The following is a 19489-nucleotide window of genomic DNA, read 5'->3' on the forward strand; positions in this document are numbered from 1 at the left end:
CTCTATTATCCACCTCAGCACACGGTGCTCTTGGCCCCCTTTATTCAGTCTCCACATTTCCCGTAATAATAGAACTTTCAATTTGTAGCTTGCCACGTGGCGGCCCAGAATAAAGACTACATTTTCCAGCCTCCCTTGCAGTAGGTGTACCACATAACTAAGTTTTGACTAATGAATACAATTGGAAGTGTTGTATACAAATTTCTGGAAGTGTTCTTAAAGGAAGAAGATTCCTTTCTTCTCCCTTCCTCCTTCCTGCTGACAGGAATATAAATGTGATGATGAAGCTTCCACAGCCACCTTGGACCCATGAGACAGCATGCTGAAGTCGGTGGGAAAGCCAAGCAAAAGGGACGCCTGGGTGGCTCAATCAGGTAGGCGTCTGCCTTTAGCTCAGGTCATGATCCCAGGGTCCTGGGGTCAAGTCCCATGTTATGCTCCTTGCTCAGCGAGGAGCCTGCTTCTCCCTCTCCCTCTGCCTGCCGCTCCCCCTGCTTGTGCTCACACACTCTCTCTCTCTGACAAATAAATAAATAAAATCTTTTAAAAATGCCAAGCAAAAGGAGCCTGAATTTTATATGAATTTTATATGTAGCTACTTCAGCCCTAGACTTCCTACTCTTGACTTTATTAATGTAAAAGAAAAATAAACACCTCTTTTATTTAAAGCCCTTGGGTTTTCTGGCCCATGCGGTTCTATCTAACTAATTCTAACTACCTTTCCAAATTCAGAGTATAATCTTCCTGCTTGGAATCTACACTATGGCCCTTTTATGTATGTAATTTGCATTTATCCTCTCAATATTTCTCTGACATGTAGCATTAAGTCTGACCATTCCTAGTTCACGAAGGTACAGTAAACTCACATACTTCCATTTACAGTGTTGCCTAGGGCAATGAAGTCAGCTGAGCTGAAAAGTTGTACCTCCCAGTTCCCCAGTGCAGGCCGATCCTACCAGAGGGTACTGTGAAAGGTACATTACGGCCTAGCCCGGGCACCCGAATGCAGAAGTTCCCCATGCTTGCTTTCGGCAGCACATATGCTAATATTGAAATGATGTAGACAAAGCTCTCAGCCACTCAGATCCCTAGATAAATTTGTCTGGCCTCAGGAAGCTACCAGAGATGTTTCTACTTTCTACTTCTACTCTACTCAGGCTGGCCATCTCAGGAAGAGTCCAGAGGCAGAGAGGGAAAAATCTGGAAGTGTTTCATAGTAGCTATGTGAGGTAATGAGCTAGTGGAAGCCAGAGAGAATTGACTTTATCCCCTTCCCAGCCTGTAGGATCAGTACTCAAAGTATTTTACCTCATTCGTATAAATGCTCTGGAGGATCATGGTGAAGTCTCTAGATACACAGATGACACTCTGCTCTCCTAGGGAGTGAAGGACTAAGAGGATGAGAACAAGTTCAGGAAGATCTCACAAATTCACATGTGTGGGCAGAGCAATGACAGGTAAACTGAGGCAAGCAACTAACAACCTGGAGGTAAATAACCTAAATTTGTGGGCTGGGGAGCTGAAGGTGAAGGCACAGGGTTTATTGGCAATTACTCGTCAAAGACATTAACCAATGAATGGGCTGGTGTAGCCAAGAAGTTCAATGCAGTTCAGTTGCACAATATCAATCAGGAGTCTACGATGTGCCAGGCAACATACCCAGTGGTAGTTTGCAAACACATGCAAGATGTGCACCATGGTCTAGTTCCTAGTGTCACCAGGAAGGGATCTAGAAATATTCTCCTTCCCTGATTTCTGGGGCATTGTTCTGCTTGTATTATTTGTTTAGTTCTCTAAAGATTATTTGCAAAATTCTTTTGTGCCTCTTAACCATTTGGGGATGGACAATAATTTTTATTATTTTTTTTAAGATTCATTTATTTATTTGAGAGAGAGAGTGAGTGAGTGGAAGGAGGAGCAGAGGGAGAGAATCCTCAAGCAGACTCCCCACTAAGCACAGAGCCCGATGCGGGGCTCGATCTCACAACCCATGAGATCATGACCTGAACTGAAACCAAGAGTCAGACGCTTAACCGACTGAGCCACCCAGGCGCCCCTGGATAATGTTTTTTAAACCAGATTTGATCATCCAGGCATTCAAGCACTGCTGTCACACAAGGAATACAAATGATTTGAGGGCCTTTTATTCCTTTTGGGGAACATGCAATCTTCTCTCGGAGTTTCTTATATACAGCAGGCAAGAACATATTTTCACCTGGAACTTGACCTAAAGATAGGGTGCCGGCCTCAATCTATACGAAATATTAGTAAAGCTTCATTTTAAATTTTTTTTTTTTTTTTAAAGATTTTTTTTTTTTTTTTTTTTATTTGAGAGAGAGAGAGTGAGAGAGAGCAAGCACATGAGAGGGGGGAGGGTCAGAGGGAGAAGCAGACTCCCTGCCGAGCAGGGAGCCCGATGCGGGACTCGATCCAGGGACTCCAGGATCATGACCTGAGCCGAAGGCAGTCGCTTAACCAACTGAGCCACCCAGGCGCCCTTCATTTTAAATTTTATAGATAAAATTAAAATATGAAAGTTATTTTCTTGTCTCACCCCAAACAAAGGGTCATTTTGTGGACTGGGTCCTAGATCTAAGGTGTTTAGGGAGGCTGACTTGAAACTGGAAAAAGAGGTTTTAGATAGAGAAGGACTAGATTTAGTAAGCACAGAGCGAGAAGCAGATATAGAAAAGGTAATTTCAATTCAGTAAGTGTGGTGGTTCCAAAACCCTGTGACAGATTTTTTACATCTCTTCCATCAAGAGGCAGAATTCCTTCCCCTAGAACCCCGGGCAAGCCTCTGACTACTTTGACCAACCAGATATGGTAGAAAGGGCATTCTGTGATTTCCGAGATTAATAAGGCAAGGCTGTGAAGCTTCTACCTTGATCACTGAGCACTCACTTCTGGAGCTCTGAGCCTTCACTTAAAGAAACCCAGCCGCCCTGGGGCCACGTGCTAGAGGACGTGGAGGCGTTCTGGCTGACAGGCTCAGCCCAGCCCAGCCTTCCAGCCATCCCTGCCAAAGAGCCAAACATAGAAGAGAAGCTGACCCAGACCCTCCAGACCAGCTCATCAGCCAACTAAATGCTACTGCTTGACCTCTGTCAATGCCACACGGGACGAGAAGAATCAGCCAGGCAAGTGAATTCCTGACACACAGGGTTGTGAGATACAAGAACATGAAATATGGTTGTTTTAAATCACTGGATTTGGAGGTAGTTGTCATGCGACAGAGGATAACCAGACAATAAGGAAAGTGTTATTCAAAAATCAGAGCTACCAAACAGTGGGACAGACTGCCTTCAGAGGGAATGCTTGTCGGCAGTATTAAGGGCTGGACGGATGGTGGCCAACGGTGGGATTGGGAGGTGGCTCTGTTGTCGTGGGAGTACTGATGTCAGGTGACCCTACTAGATCCTGCTCCTAAGTAGCTGTGAGGCCGGGGGCAAGTCACTTTACTATGCATCTCACAGGACTAGACGAGGCATTGAAATGGATGTGAACACCGTCTGCAAACTTCGAAGGACACCGCTTCCCCCCACTGTCATATTGCAGGAGGGAATCCTGCATTGGGTGAGCAATTGGATTAGGTGAATTAACTCTGAGATTCTATAAAAAGAGAAGCAGTCCTACTTCATGCAGTAAGGCATAAACACGTATAAAAATATATGCTCCCATGTATGACTTATAGGTCAAGATTTCATCTTCCCAAAGACTGCTCAGAGTTAAAGACAGTGTTCTTGCTCTTTCCCCAGCCTCTGTGATGTGTTAGCTCGGCAAGAGATCTCTTTATTAGGTTGAAAATATAAGTAGATTTTAGAAGCTCTAGAAACAGATGACAAATCTCTCTAGAAGGAGGCTGGGGGTGTTTGGGGAAAGCCCCAGAATTTGAGAGTGATAGCATAATTATGCCTTGCTCAAATCCCTCCAGTGCCCTCAGTCTAGAAGGCCAATCAGTAAGTATTCCTGACAAGTGTGTTTATGATGCTGTTAAAGAATCAGAAATATTGCGGGTTTGGGAGGAGAGTGGGATGAAGAAGATTCATTGGAGTTAGTTTGCAAAGCCCCAGATATGGAAAAGGGGAGTCCCAGGTGGTGATTCACATCCCAGGCTTGCAAACTCAAAGAGCTGCCATCCCTGGCACTCGAGGCTTGAAGGTAAAGTTATGGCGCCACCTGCTGGAGGAACGGAGGTTAGATTCCCTCCACCAGCCGGTTGTTTCTCCTTAACAGCCCTCAAGCTCAACCCTCCAGGGACCCAACACCTGCAGGAGAGCCCCATCCCAGCCAGATGGGAAACCACTATCCTGCTTATCAATATGCCTTCAGCTTTCCAAAGCCTGTGCTTTTTGGGTTGGAGAATCGGAATGTGATAAGCCTAGCAGTCTTTCCCAAAGCAGACTGGGATAGGATGAACATGCTCTGAGTCCCTTAAAAAAGGCAGGGCCAGAGGAGAGATGGGGTCCCCTGAGATTGCCCTGCCTGCAAATCAGCAGCTCCTCCACCCCCCACCCCTGCCAGCCCACCAGAGCTTTCTGGAAGGGCACTGCTGTGGGTCTGAGGGAAGAGGCACAGGCATGTAAGAGAAGGCACACATTTCCTGGCACTCGAGTGAGCCCACAGAGATCCAAAGCCCATCCCAACATGGCTGAATTTGCCAGGGCCCCTTTCTGTGTGGACTGGCTTTAAAAGGCTCTGTAATAACCCAAGAATGGCCAGCAGATGCCTTAAAAATGGCTTCCTCCTTTAGGGATTGTTAGAAAGCTATTAAGGGTATCTAATTATTTCCTAGTGCTAATAAAGGTGCTAATAAGCCAGGCAAGTTTTCTCACTTTTACGGAGATAATTAGAAGGCAATTATTTTTTAGGTACATAAAGGAGTGAAGGCCTCGCTCCCATCTCTACAGCTGGGTTTTGTTCTGCCCTTTGTCACCGAAGCTGCTTTGTAGCACTTCATTATGCATGAGCAAGAATCCTGGGTTTTCAGACTCCATACCACCAGTCCACCTCAATAAAGCGTGAGTCTGAAGGAAGCAGAGAGAGAAAACAGAGGCAATCTCTCTTTCTCTAGGACTTTGGGGGTAAGTGCATTCTCCTTCAGAAACTGGGTCCCATGTAGCTCTCAGACAGGGCTTCTCAAACTGGGGCACATATCCGAACCACCTGGAGGCTCGCTCAAACACTGGACCCACCCTGAAAGTTCTGACTCACTGCATCTGGGGAAGGGGGTGAGGATTTACATTTCCGGTGAAACAGGCGTTTCTAACTTGGAGTCCACAGATACCCTCCCTGACTCCCTCCCTGCCAAGAAATTAACAGGTAGGATTCAAAGGGCTACTTGACTTTGGGTGGCGGGGGTGGGGGGTGGGGGGGTGATGTCTTTGTCTTCACTAACTTCTACCTGAAATTTAGCTGTTTCTTAAATTATGAATGCAGGCAATCAACCACAGCAGTCTTAGTGGTGATAACAGATATGCTCCAGTCCTGTTACAGCCTTAGCGGGTATCTGCAAATATCATCTGTGTGCATCCCTGCTCCAATGGTTATTTGTCCTGCCAGTAGGTTTTATTACATAATCCATTATTGGAGAAGCACATAGATTACTATGTCACTACTTTAAAAAAATATTTTGGTAACTATATTTCAAAATGAGTGGTTTCCTTTGAGGTCCTCAGTACTTTCTTTTATGCACCTGAAAGTGTTATTCAGGCTGCCCAGGAAGGAGAGGGAAGGAAGGCGGGGCCCATAGCACAAAAAAAAAAAAAAAAAAAAAAAAAGAGTAAAAACCTTGTTCTTGCAGTGTGAAATGAATCTTCAAGGAGAATTCAGAGCTTCCTTCAAGGGAAAAGTTTGAAAGAAGTGATGTTGGTGTTTGTATGGGCAAGGAGGTGGGTGTGGACAGGGAGGTGGCCTAGAGTCCCCAGGGGCAAGGAGAAGTTGGCAGGTTGTTAGCTGGGAAAGCAAACTTCTCTTAGCAAATCTTCCCTAGAATTCAAATCTTTCCAGCATATTTCTTAGCCAGAAGTAGTCTGGGACTTGCTTTCATTTTTTTTTTAATGAAGATTTTTATTTATTTATTTATTTGAGAGAGAGAGAGAACGAGAACAAGAGTGGGGGGGCAGAGGGAGAGGGAGAAGCAGGCTCCCCGCTGAGCAGGGAGCCCAATGCAGGACTCAATCCCAGGACCCTGGGATCATGACCTGAGCCGAAGGCAGACGCTTAACCGACTGAGCCACCCAGGTGCCCCTCTTTCATTTTTTTTTTTTTCTTCCTCTCTCCCTTGTGTGTTGAGACAAATCTCCCAAACTTGTGGTTTTGAGTACAGCCCCCCTACTTCTGCATCATCCCCCTTCTCAAACCACCCACTCTTTCTGGCTCCAGAGAAACACACTGAAGCTTTGTTCAAGAACTGGAAGGAACTGGGAACATTAATATCTCAAAGTCCTGCATTCAGACAATTTAATCCTTTTAGTTGCTCTGTGTCCTTAGGCAAGTCCCCTATCTTTTCTGGGCCTGGGACCAACACATCTGGTGAAGTCCAGAGAGGTGGGTGCTCCATTTTCCTGAGTGTTCTAGAAGGGGAGGATGGAGGGTTCTTGTAAAGTTTGAGAGAAAGATGGCTGTTGCCCCACCCAGGACTCACAGAGCTCTTACGCAGCCTCTTTCCCAACCATCCATCCATCCCTGACGCCTACCTTTAAAAGAAACAGAGAACATGACCCCTAGGCCTTCAGTATGGGAGAGACAGACTTATACACAAAAACGACAGCATGTTGGGCTAAGTGCTGTCCGGGACGTCTGTAAAAACACTCCAGGTGCAGGTGAGCAAGTGACTAATTCTTCCTGGAGCGGGACAACTGGGCTGAGACATGGGTCGCACCCTGGCTGCACGTGGTGGGCTGAAGGAAAGGAGATGGGGGTGACATATTGGGGGATGGTGTTCCACTCACCAAACTGGGGCGTTTAGGAGAAGCAGGTTTGCAGTGAAGGATGAGAGGAAAAATAAAATAATAAATAAATAATAATGCACGTGCATATAGGCAGGCCAGGTATTGGAAATCAGAAGTCAGAGCTGAACCCCAGCTCCCCCCAAGGCACTCCTGAGGGAAGAATGTGCTAGAGGGTAAGAGACAAGGCAATACTTATGACTGTTATTTATTGAGCACCTACTAAGTGCTAAGAGCTTGCTCAGTGTTTTGCTTTTCATTTAGCCCTCATGACAAACCCACAGGGTGGGTATCACTGCTCTTATTCTCCAGAGAGGAATCTGAAGCTGCAGGGAGCTGCACACTGAGCCTCTGATCACCTCCACCACGTGCCCAAGCCCTGGTGTGGTGCCTGGCGAGCACCTGTGGGACCCCTCAGAAGATTCCTTTAACTCCAGCTACTGGCCATGGGGCCAACAAACACCCTGGGCTGAATGGCCCCTTTGCGGTCCCCTCCCAAACTGGCTTTAAGCACCAGGGGCTCCATCAGCTCCATCAGCATCATCTAGTAAGAAAGAGTCAAAAGCAACCGTAGGAGAGTCTCAGGCTGGGGAACAAGGAGGGCAGGCCGGCAGGCCCACACTCCAGGCCCACAGCCACCTCAGGTGGCCAAGTCGGCGGGAGCTGCCGACAAGCAGGGCAGGAAGGAGGGGAGGCAGCCAGAGAGAACTAGAGGAGGCCTGCAACCCACTGGAGCCGACCTGGCAACTCTGACCCCAACTCAGCTTTTTCAGGCCCTCTTCTTACTCAGCTAGGGAATTACATGCCCTGCCAGGACCCCAACTCTCCAGTGAGGGGGGTGGGAAGGAGGTGGAGGGAAGGGGAGCAGAGAGGAGCCTCCACATCCCCTCTTTCTGCCTTCCTCCTATTGACTCAGTGGGTTCAGTTGGTAGCCAAGGCTAAGAGGCTAACATCCACCCAGGCAGGGCTCCTTCAGTGGGTGTGCAGAACTTACCTTGGACTCCGTCTGGGCTCCCCTGGCCCCACACCAGGTCAGGGGGACAAGCCCCAGACATGCCAGAAAACGGGGCTGAACGCCAGACATCAAACATGACAGCTGGCTCCGGGGTCCCTGAGGGGCCTGGCCAAGGAGATATGGCCCCAAGGGCCTGGGAGACGGGCTAGGCCAGGGCTGAGGGCTGCTGAGGTGCGCACAAGCCAGGGTCCCCACAGCTGGTAGCTTCTCTGAAGCGCTGCGAGTCCCCCTTCCCGCACCCCGGATGAGAAAGCCCCTTGGGCAACTCTGAGTTTATAAGGACCACCTTCTCTCTGCCCCTTGCCCCCTACCCCTGTTGGGGGGATCGGGGAGCTGCAGCTGCTCTCATTGCCACCGCCATTCAAAAAGTGAGCTTGCAGCAGCTCGTGCTCACCCCAGATTCCCATCAGGAGTCCTAACACCTTAACTTCTCCCGGCCTCAGTTTCCTAATCTATGAAGCAGGACTAAGATCAAAGGGGTTAATACCGGTAAAGAGCCCAGCCTTTATGTGGGTTGAGCCTGGCTCAACAGTAGGTGGCGCTCGGCAGCCACGGTGTCGTCCCAGTCCTCCCCCACCTTCCCTCAGCACTGCACTTCCCCCCCCCGCCCCCCCCCCCCCCCGGAGACTAGGAGCGGAGCCCTGCCCCGAGCAAACCGGGCCCCCAAGGCTGCTGCTGGGCTGGGGGTCGATGGTCAGTTCTGGGCACGGGAGTTCTAGAACAAAGAGTTTCAAAAGCCAGGATGTTCACCTTCAGGGTGACTGGGTACTGGCCTCCAATATTTAAAGGGTGCTGCCCTTGGAGAAAAGGGAGCTGCATCGTCCAGAGGAGTCTCAAGGGGTAGCTAGTGGACCCCTTGGAGGGTGCTACGGGGGGAGAGAGTGGTTGACTTGGGAAGGAAGAGCTCTTCAGAGGTGGGTCCAGGGATGCTGCGGGCCGGCTTCCGTGGTGGTGCATGCTCAGTGCTTGAGATGTTCACGCAGAGGCTGGTGAGGTCAAGAGGGTTTGGGCTGGGAGAAGGAATGGAGTAAGGGACCTTATACCTCCTCTAGTCTGGATCTTCTGAGTCTGCTAAAATAGGTGGCTGCTAAGGGGCATGACATGAGAAAGACTTCACCCAAATCTCTCTGTGTCCATTGGTGATGCCTGCGATTCCTTCCCTGCAGATTCGTCACTTGGGGCTAAGGCACTGTCCCTTACAAAATGCCAGACCCCCTGGCTGGTGTCACGGTGATTCATCAGAGCCCTGGGGACGGTTCTGATGGGGGAGGTAGGAAGATGAGGGTGGGGCACATTTGTATTATGCCAACCCTTGCTTCTCTTGTTTTGGTTTTTTATTTATTTATTTATTTATTTATTTATTTATTTATTTATTTATTTAACAGAGAGAGAGAAACAATGAAAGAGGGAACACAAGCAGGGGGAGTGGGAGAGGGACAAGCAGGCTTCCTGCCGAGCAGGGAGCCAAATGCGGGGCTCGATCCCAGGATTCTGGGATCATGACCTGAGCTGAAGGCAGACACGCAACCACTGAGCCACCCCGGTGCCCCGTCAACCCTTGTTAAGGAGTAAAAAAGCCCTCCTGTGTTTTTAAAGAATATCAAGTATAAGCCCACGACTGGAGTGGCTATGCACACCGCACATTTTCTTTCCCATTTTAATCAGTTTTCTTGATTCATGCTTTCAGTTCTTATTCAATTAAAGACAAGGCACGTATATTTAAATATATCTTCTTATTGCTCTATAAATGCAATAAGGAATGCCCATAAAACACCAAGGCAGTTATAAAAATGACAGCCCAGCCTCAAACACAGTAGTTAACAGTCCGATCTAGAACAATAACCCAACACAATGCGTGAAAGTACCACATGTGAAAACATGCAGTGTGCATATCCACTCCTGCCCCGGGCTTATACTTGATATTCTCTAAAAACACAATATGGCACTTTAACTCCCTGGGAGGGATTGACATAATACAAAACAGTGCAAGTTATGGTGTCATTGGAGACCCAGGTTCTCACCCTGCCCTGGGGCAGTTCTCCATTTGACTGAAACATAGTGTGTGTTATGGGGGCGGAGGGAGAAGCTCTTTGGGCAACATGTAAATACACACTCTGGACTTGAACGGATGCTGTGTGCCCCTGTTCATAGCAGCGTTATTCACAACAGCCAAAAGGTGGAAATGACCCAAGTGTTCGATGGATGAGTGGAGAAACAAAATGTGGTCTATGCACACAATGGAATATTATTCAGCCTTAAAAAGGAATGAAACTCTGATACATGTTACAACATGGATGACCTTGAACACATTATGCTCAGTGAACTAAGACAGACACAAAAGAACAAACACTGGAGGATTCCACTTACATGAGATACCTACAGCAGACCCTCGGGAGGTGGTGAGTTCCCCATCGTCAGAGGTGTTCCAAGATAAGCCGTCCTCGGCCGATTTGTAGCCCTCTGTATGATGAGCTTCTTGGTTAAGAAAGGGGGCAGGAGATCCCCAGAAGAGGAGGTTTTTTCTGAAGGAGTGGCTGCAGCTTTTTCACAGGAAGCCACTAATCCTCGCAGGGAGCGATCTGGCCCAGGGCACTAGATAATCCCAAACTGCCATTCTGGGGTTTACTTTCATCCTGGTTCCTGGCGCGAGGGGCAGGGCAGCAGAGCCGTTTCAACGCTTCCTGGCAACGGTGCGGGGCAGGGGCAGACCGTCTGGCTCCCTGTGCCTTTGCCCTTAATTCCGGAGCGGGGAGGGGAGACGGCAGCAGGATGGCACAGAGAAGGAGGAAATGTCACCCTCACCGTCTTAAGGACGGCTTCAGAGCCGCGGGTGGAAGGGGAGGACTCGGCTCCCGGGATATAGCAGGTGCGGGGGTGCAGCCCATGACCTTTTTCTCAGAATTGCTTTAATCTGGTGGTTGTTTATCAACAACCTGATGGAGTGTAGATTCTTTTTAATGATGATCTGATTAACCAAGGGCTCATTTCTCTACCTGGCCTTCTACCTTCCTCCTGTTCTTCTGTACTCACATGCTACTGCTCATACAAAATTCAGTTATCTCTCATTTGCTGAGTTCTTACTATGCGCCAACCTCTGCTAAATCCTGCATGTGTGTTACCTGACGTTCATGCCACATCCTCCTTCCTGGATACACTTCTTTGATTTCCAGGACAACCCCTGTTGGTTTCCTTTCTATCTCCCTGTTCTTTCCTTCTCAGCCTCTTTGGCTGGTTCTTTCTCTTGTCCTGGACCCATAACAGGTGGAGTGCTTAGGGCACTTGTTCCTTTCCTTTTCTCCATCTACCCTCTCCCTTGGTAAGATCATCCACCCCATGGCCTTAAACATCTATATAGAATATGCCAACAACTCCAACCCACCCAGACCATTCTTGAACTCCTACTTGCATATCCTATTGCCCACTCAACCTCTTTACCTGGAAGGTTCATAGACACTCAGACTCAACATGTCTAAATTAACTCCTGATCACCCCCCTCCCTGCCCCAAACATGCCCCGCCTTTAGTCTTGTCAGTTTCAATGACTGGCACCTCCCACCTTCCAATTACTCAGAACCCTCCTAGAGCTCCCATTGCTCTCAAGGGCAAGCCGGTTCTCTACAACAGCTGTATGGCCTGGCAGGACCAATATGGCCCAGGACCTGTACGGCACCCAGCCTCACTTCTGTGACCACCTCTCCAAATGCTCCCCGCTCAAATCACACTGGCCTCCTTGCTGGCCCTCAGGCACAGCACACATGCCTCCAGGCCTCAATTCTAGCTCTTCTCTCTTCTTGGAACACGTTTCTTCCAGATGTTTACTTGACTCACCTCCTAAAGTCAGCCCACATCTCACTCTCTCTCTGAAGCCTAAGCTGACAACCCTGCCTTTGGCCATGCCTTGCCCCCACCACGTTCTTCCTGAGTCTCTTCCCTTGTTCTACTTTCTATTGTTCCCGTAGCCCTGTTACCTTCAAACACACAATATATTTACTAATATATTATATTTATTTTTTTGGTCCATCTTCCTTAACATGAGGACACAGATCCTTGACTATCTTTGTCCACTGATACAGCCCAAGTTCCTAGAACAATGCCTGCTGCATAGTAGATGCGTGAACACTGTGGAATAACTGACATAAGCCGAATCTCCTCCAGGCCAGTTGGAAGAACTTCACAAGCTGCATAACCCATAATGTTACCAGTCTCACCTCATTTCCTGCTTAAAATATTTTGTCTATGGAATCTTTACGCATGTAATTTATGATTAGCTTGAATGTCTCCGTCATGGGGCATACTTGGAAAGTCCTGGGAAGTGTGAGATTCTAGTTTAAAATTCAGTCTCAAGTTTTTCATGAATACAAATGAACTTTGGAAATACTAACAAAATATGTATTTATTGTGACTTTGCAATTTTCCTTTCATATTTTGGAGTCAGAATGTATTTCTGAGATCTGAAACATTGTCACAAGTCCTAGGCCATGGGACCCTGGTCCGTGCAGAACAAACAGCCTGATGATGTTCGTGATGGAAGTGAAGAGTGGGCCAGTCCTACCTGCTAAGGGGACAGCCATGTCACCTTGATTCTAGAGATGCCTGCAATCCTGAGCAACCTTCTGATATCCTAATAGCTCACTCTTCAGTCTCTGTGGGGCTCTCCAGGCAGCTTTCCTTGGGTTCTCTGAGGCCCGGAGTCACAGTCAAGACCCTTTTCATGTTCATTTCCACATGCATCTGCACTGTGAGTACTGGCTTCTGGCAAGAGCACATGACTCTCTACTCTGAGTCAAAAGAACCCCACCAACCCTCTCTCCACCCTCCAGTTCCCATTTTCTCTGTCCTTTCTGCAGATTGGGTCGTTGGACGGACCCTGGTATCCCTCATTACCTTCTGACCTGGGATCCCTTCAGGTGCGGGACATGCGCACAATGGGGAGAGCACACAAAAATGTATGGATGAGGCTCTGCAAAGTCACAGCTCAGATCTTAGTGTTGGGGGCGCCTGGCTGGCTCAGTCAGTAGAGCGTGTGACTCTTGATCTAGGGGGTAGGAGTTCAAGCCCCATGTTGGGTGTAGAGATTACTTTAAAAAAAAATAAAATCTTTATTTAAAAAAAAAAAAGAATCTTTGTGTTTGTTCACTCTCCCGATCTTAAATGGCTTGGCATCCTAACAGCATTAGCCTGTCTCACGAAGTAAGGAAGTTGTTTCTTCCAACCCTTACCATGTGTTCTCATCCCCTGTCAGCGCTGCCCACACGGACTCATGCTGAGCCCCAGGCATGCTGGCGGCCCACCAGTCCCCTAGCTGGGTTCTCTGTGATGGTCTTTTGGTTGGGCCTCTGAGCTTGCACCTCTAATTTTTGGCTAACCTGCACTCACTCTGCAGCTGTCCTCACCCTCTTGGGAATCCTCCTGGTTTCTTTCCATTTCTTCTGCAATTTCAGATTCACAGGGCTGTGGACCAGCCACATCTTAGTAACTTTGCAGGCACAATTTTCCAACACCATGATGCTCCCTTCCCTCTGGCTTCCAGGAAGCCCCATCCTGCCTTCTGTCTGCTCCTTTTCTCTACCCCTTCTTCCCCTAGCTCTTGACACTGGAGCTACATGCAACCTGTGGTATAAAAGGAACGTGAGCCTTGGAAGTGTACAAATTCAGGTTCCAATTTTGAATGTGCCACTTATGATCTCAGTGATCTTGCATGGGTCATCGGCATGCCACTTAACCTCTCTGACCTTCATTTTTTTTTTTCATTAGTTGGATAGGTTTAATAATAGTTATCTCGGAGGCTTTGTGAGAAATAATTGATAAAAAGTACCTTGGACAAGTGCTCAGTGCAGAATAAGTGCTCATTTAAAGGGAGTCTTCCCCTGGCCTTGACTTTCTGCCCTCTGTCTAATATCTGCAGGTGGTTTTTTAAAAGGAAGAGGCTTGGCTTCAGTCTTAATTCTTCCAACTCAGGCTCATGTATGTCGTCAACAGCCAATGCAATTCCTTCTGCCTTCTGTCTTTCACCAGTCCTTCTTAGAGTCCTGCTTAATTCCTCTGTAGGACAAAGCATAGGAAGATGCTGGGGTGGACCCCTCTGGGATCAGGGTTCACCATGACCCCACAAATCTTCAAAAATGCCTTGTTCTCTCTCCCCCTTACTAGCCCCATCTTCTATGGTCAAGGGAGGAAGAGGTGAGAGGCTGTGTCTTTCCCACAGTTGACAATAATTCTGAGTCTTATGGACAGTGAGGTTAAAAATCACTCCTCCTTGACAGAAGTAAACACATGACATTTTTCTATTTACAAAGAGGGTCACCTCTTTATACCACTCGGGCAGCCCCCAAGATTCCTGCAGGACCAGGCACTTTGCTGTCTCCCCACAGGGCTTATATAGGCACAAATGCTTGCAAAGAACTTTGAGCAATGGCCTTGGCCTGTGATTCATTGGTTATCAGATTTCTGAGATGACATTGTGATGCCATTTAGCACTTGCATATTTGGTTCAGATGCTACTAGATATTTCCCACACACACACTGTCCCCTGTCCTGACTGAGGAAGAGGACCCCATTTCTGAAGCTGCTCCATCTCCGACTGGCTTGGGATATGGGTGGCCTTGTCTGCAAGCAGAGGTGTAGATAAACTTGATGGGTACTCTGGCTTTTGCAGCCCATAACTCCGGTGACAGGCATTCTCTGCTGATGCTGCCGCCAAGGTGGAAACCTTTTTCCCACATAAAAATTTACCATCGGCCTGGCTGCTGGCAGGGGAGCCAAGGGGAAGAAGATCTTAAGTTAGTCTTCAGTAGGTGCTCTAAGGTTTGAGATCAGCCCACAGTACCCTCCTTAGCAGAGTGAGTCCTGGGGGATGTAGGTTCTGAACCCACCCCTCACCCCACGTCCTCCCCAACCCCATCCCTAGTTCTCTGTAGACAAATAAAATTAAACAGAACAGCCTCAAAAGAAGAAGTTGCAAAAACACAGTGTGAGGGAAAATGGGGGAGAAGCAGTCCCTCATCTCTTTAGGGCTGGGGACAAAGAGGTCAAAGTTTCCATACTCCCTGAATCTTGTCAATCTCAGATCTCCTGGGGACCAGCTGGTAGAGATTTCCCAAGGGCTCTCATGGGAACCACTAAATCTGAGATGACTGGTCTCAGGGCCCATGACAACCACCTCTACTTTCCACACCCTAATAACTTCTCAAGTCCTTTGAGACAATAGAACACTAATAGTTCTCAAGGTCCTTCCCTGCCAATAAATTCCGTTTTATTCCAGGGACAGTGGGAGCATAAGAAAAGTATTTCTGCAGCAGTTATACACCTGCTATGGTCTGTGCATTCCCTTTCATGTCTAACCACCACCCCCTGGGTCTTGCTGCAAGAGGGATGGTCTGCAGGCACTGAGCCACGCCAGTGCAGGGGATGGAAATGATGTCCTCTGCCACCAAATGAGACAGCTCACATTCGACCTCGCTTTTCCTTGTCCATCGATGGGTGAAGCACATTGTAACAGGAGGGGTATCACTCTTGGATCCTTTGAGGTGACACCACCCCTGCTCTACCAACAAACCCAACACCTAGTCAATACCAAGCTCCTTAGAGTTTGCCCACGAGGTATGAATATTGGGGACCGAGGAATAAGAGAGGTAAAGGAGAAACTGAGGCAGGGGCAGAGGCCAGGCCAGCGGGTGTCGCTGCTTCTGAGGCAGCTGGGGAGGAGGTATTCCATTTCCTGAGCTGCGCTTGTCCCATTTCAGTTTGAACAGATGGAAATATAGTTCAATGTTTCAACATCATTTGCCTTTCTCATGCTAAAATATTGATAAGTGCTGCCCAGGCTGATGCCCCGCAGTTGCGAGCAGTAACTGGAGCATGATGTGTACTGAAGTGAGACACGGCAAAGCCTTTAACGAGTGTTTAAAATTCCTGGAATAATGCTCAACGCTGGCTTAGCTCATTCGGCTCCTGAAAACCTCCCCCTCCCTCCACCCCGGGCCGCCTCCTAAGCGACAGGAGGAGTGTGAGCCCGGCCCCGACCCCCTGCTGGTGGCACTTAGTGCGGCAGCTGCTCGTCTTCAGGATGGGAAACAAAGCAGGAGGTGCCTGCATCTGCCGCAGAGCTGGGGGGGGGGGGGGGAAGCTGACGCACTGGGGGGGCAGACGGGAACGCGGGGTGCTGGCTATCCCGCCTGCAGGAGCTCAGGCCCCAGAAAGAGGAGGCACTGGGCAGGGCTCTCAAGAAAGGCAGGTGAGAGAAGGGCAGGAAAAGAGGAAAGAGGAACATGAAGAGGGTGGGGCCTGGGGAAAAGAAAAGAAGAAAGAGTGGGGGAAGAAGGAGGCCATTGCCAGGAGTACCTTGAGAAGAGCTCCCAGTCCCTGAAAGGAGAATTCAGCTTGTGCCCTGAGGAAAAGGAAAAGGGTCTCAGCCAGGTCCCGGGACACCCCTCTTCAAATTCCAGCCATGACAAAGGCCCCCAGACCTACAAGTGCACCCCCCATGCCACGCCCAAGGTCTGGAACAATATGGGCTGCTCAGATGAAGCTCACTCTGGATCTCAGTCTCCCCACATGGAAACAAGATGGTCTCACTTTGGAGGTCCCGGCCACATTAAATTTCTCCCACACTTTAAGCTTCTGGGTTTCAGATTCCTGATTTTTTAAAAAAAAAATCTTTATAGATCTTTGTGGGACTGTTCAGAAGAATGTTTTCCAAGAGGACTACCTGAATCCTCTCACAGGGAGAGGACATCTGCCTTCCTCGGGAGTGACCGAGTGAGAGCACCCAGGTGGGAGAAAGCAGGGCTGTGTTCCAGAAAGTGGTGGGCCACCCCCACCCGCCGGAAGGAATTCTGAGCTGGTGGTTGCATGGGACTCCAAACGGTGTAACTCAATGCCACCGACCGAAAATTGACAGAAATGATTGTAGGATGAATAATACTTACAGCCGGGGAGACAGAATAAGAAATCCACAATGAGTTGGAAAGCAGGGTCTGACAATTACGCTCAACCTCTGCCTTCCATAAAATAAAACTCAACGGAGTCCTGTAAATATAATGATCCTGTCTTCTGAGACGGAAAAAAAAAAAGGAACATGTGATCTGACATGCAGGGGGACATGTATGGGAACAAATAGGATGAGTATAAAACCGAAGGGGCGAGAAAGGAAAATGCAGGGCCCACAGCTATCGTGAATAGACTGGCTAGGGCCCACTGAGGGGACAAATCCTAGTGGAGGAGAAACTGGAGCCGAGAAATGCTGTGGGCTCTGGGGAGATTGGCAATAGCCTCGTTCTCCTTCCAGAAGTCAGTCCCGCTGACCAGGGAACACCTTGTCTGGTGGCTCACCACATACACATCTGCTCATCCCGTGATGTTCCAGCTGCCGGCCCCAGTTCAGCCACCCTCTAGCCCTAAACCCCTCAAAATGCCTGCCTGTCACCCAAAGTAATGTCCATGTGGGCTGTTTCTGGGGCTAGCCCCATTGCTCTGGGCTTAAGCCCTGCCAGTGGGTCTGTCCCTCTGGGAATGGGGCTCTGGGACTGTTTTCCCAGTCCTGCCCTATTTTCGTGGCCACAGGATGGCTATGGGCGTGGCCAAGGTGACAGTGATGACCCAATGGGATACCGACCTCCAGGGGGCATGTGCGCAGTTGGCCTGGGCACTGCGGTGGGGTAGGAAGGCAGATGGGATGGGGAGTCCTAGGGTGGCCAGAGTGAAAGGAGCAACAGTGGGGCAAGGGCCAGACAACAACTCTAAGCTTTGTGAGACGCTTCCAACTCAGCATCCAATCCGATCAGCACAACCTCTGGCAGATACTGTTATCACCCCATGTACAGAGGAGAAAGGCAAGAGCTTATGGTGCAATGACATGACTAAGGTCACAAGGCCCCAATTTTTCACCAACACAATGTCACCTCCTTAAGGAATTGCAAACCCCACGATGCCCCCTTGGCTAGAAATCATGTGAAGGTCTTGTTAAATGCCAGTTGGGTTTGAATCTAGGACTACAGTCCGCAGAAGTTCCCGGGTGACCTCAGTGCCATGCAGACCTCACACACATACCCTCTGAGTGGCTAGGTCCCGGAGCAGTGTTTTCCCATCTCGTTTGTTCATAAGAATCACCTGGAATACCTGGAGATTCCGATTCGATAAGGACTCAGGATTGTGACTGCTTGACAAGAGTCTCAGGTACCCTTAAGGGTCAGAAGAGTTTGGGAAATGCTGCCCCAGAAGTGTGGGAAAGATGTGACCACAGCAGGGAGGCTTTGGCAGGGTACCAGAGGCAGGGCCTTCTTCACTGGGCTCCCAGGTTTACCAGATGTCCTTTCTTATGCAGGAGAATGCCTGCCTTGACCTTTGCATTGCTTTGGTGTTCTGTCTTGGGTAAGCTCCTTTCCATCTCTCTGCGTCTGCTTTGTCAACTGTAATATGGGAACACATAGCCAAAGCCTGGGGCACTTGGCCAACAAAATGGAGGGAGGCACCAAGGGAAGGGGGATGCTGGAGGAGGCGTCAGGGATGAGGCAGTGCCCATCTTGCAAGGAGGAGAGAGATGGATGGAGAGGAAAAACAGCAGAAAGGGCAAGGAGAGAAAACCATAGTGCTGGGTGCAGAAGAGCACAGGTGGGCCAGGTAGTTCGGTGCGAATCACCTCCAGACCACTCTCCTTCCCAGCGCCCACTGCACCCTCATACAAGCCTAGTTTCATGGCCTGTCCAGGGATGCCCGCCCTGCTCTCTCTCACCCTGCTCTGTCAGCACTTCCTCCAGCAAGCTTGTTGCTGACCCCAGAGAATCCTCCTGTTGGCTCCAGGCTATCCTGCCCTGCCCAGGCAGTCCTCACCTCCACTCTTTTTGGGGGGTATCTCCAGGTTCAGCATGTGCTACCTGGGTCACCTATTGGTTTCTCTAGACGAATTCTGTGGCCCACAGGTAACACGTGGGTTCCCAGTCCATGGCCCTGAGCTGGTGCTTATCACTCACTCACTCACTCATTGATTCAACAAATACGTGCCAGGCTTTTGTGTTAGGTGCTGTAGGCAATCCAAAGGGGCATTCGATACAGCCCTGCCCCCAGTCTAGTTGGGAAACTAAGCCCTGCACCCAAATCCCTGTAAGGCCAGGGAGAATGTGGCTGTGACTCCTTGGTGGCCAAGGTATCTCAGTGAGGGCACTGTGTTTATCTTCTGTACCGTGTATAACTCCACAGCCTGAGTGAGTCCCTCCTGCTGCTATTTGAGAAACCACTTCTCCCTTTGGGTCACCTGCTGAGTTCCTGTTGCCTCTGCCTCTGGACCCACCAGGATGACTCAGGGCTCAGCTTACCGCCCCACCCTGTCTCCAAGCTGTTCTCCTGTGACTCAGGTGCCCGGATGTTCCTGGACAGTGCAGTTCCAGACTCTCCTCACCCAAGTCTTACTGTTAATAATACCTTAAGCAAACATCGCAAACAACACAGCCCAAGTTCTCACGGAGCGCCAGGGCCGAGGAGCGAGTTCTGCCCCAGACAGAGGAGCTGAACGGCCACAGGAGGAGCTGCGC

The sequence above is a fragment of the Halichoerus grypus genome, chromosome 10, assembly GCF_964656455.1.
Source record: "Halichoerus grypus chromosome 10, mHalGry1.hap1.1, whole genome shotgun sequence".
In the NCBI taxonomy this organism is placed as follows: Eukaryota; Metazoa; Chordata; class Mammalia; order Carnivora; family Phocidae; genus Halichoerus; species Halichoerus grypus.